We start from the raw sequence: 904 nt of genomic DNA on the forward strand, positions 1-904 counted from the left end.
AATAATTGGTCGAACGATTCCAAACATGCGTACAATTTTGTCAATGAAATTTTGGAAGCACTGAATGTGCTAAAATCATGGTAGTTCTTGCCGCGATTGGGCGCAGCCTGACTAGCTCACACGCTGAATCGATCCGTACTTTACAGTCTCTTAGTCGAGAAGGAAGCCAGAAAGGAAGGAGAGAAGAGAGATTGAAACAACACCCATGACAGCGCAGGCGGCGAGGTTACACCAACAAAGCGGGCTGCAGCAGCCGTTTTGAAAGCACCTCAAGGACGTTTCATAGTAGTATCATAGTGGCCGACAGAAGAGGAAGAGGGCAAGGAGGAGGAAACACATACACTCTCTTGCTTATTGACGGCCGACAAACAAACCTGAACAATAAGAGTTACATGAGCATAATTATTAGCCTGGGGATGAGTCGGCAAACTCCGGTAAGAGCCTATTGGATTAGAGACTTTTTATAAACTTCCTGAGCATGCAAAAAGTCGATTGACGACCTTTGACTTTTTGCTGGACTGACCAAGTCTAGCCTTGAGTTCCGCAAGAGACTCGAGTCCAGCAGTGGACAAGAGTCTTAGCTGGGCCAATTTAAACAAAAAAGAAAAATATTGCTAAATTTGAAACCAAAATTAAGCATTTTTCATTGACGAAGGCGGACTCGAGTTCTTTCTAAAAAACTCGAGTCTGGCTGATTTCTCAATATTCAAGTGAAAAACTCTAGTGGACTTGGATTTGAGTCTGGGCTCCCCCGCCGCACTAATATTGATACACATGCTCATGGATGCGCAGCAGCAGGGGGGCAGGGTGAACCACACACACCCTTATTTTGTCCCGCTAACATAAAAACCTTGAAAAGAGACAGGCAAACCCGGTGATCATGGATGCGCAGCAACAGGGGGCA

Source organism: Tigriopus californicus, chromosome 6, assembly GCF_007210705.1.
Source record: "Tigriopus californicus strain San Diego chromosome 6, Tcal_SD_v2.1, whole genome shotgun sequence".
NCBI lineage: Eukaryota > Metazoa > Arthropoda > Copepoda > Harpacticoida > Harpacticidae > Tigriopus > Tigriopus californicus.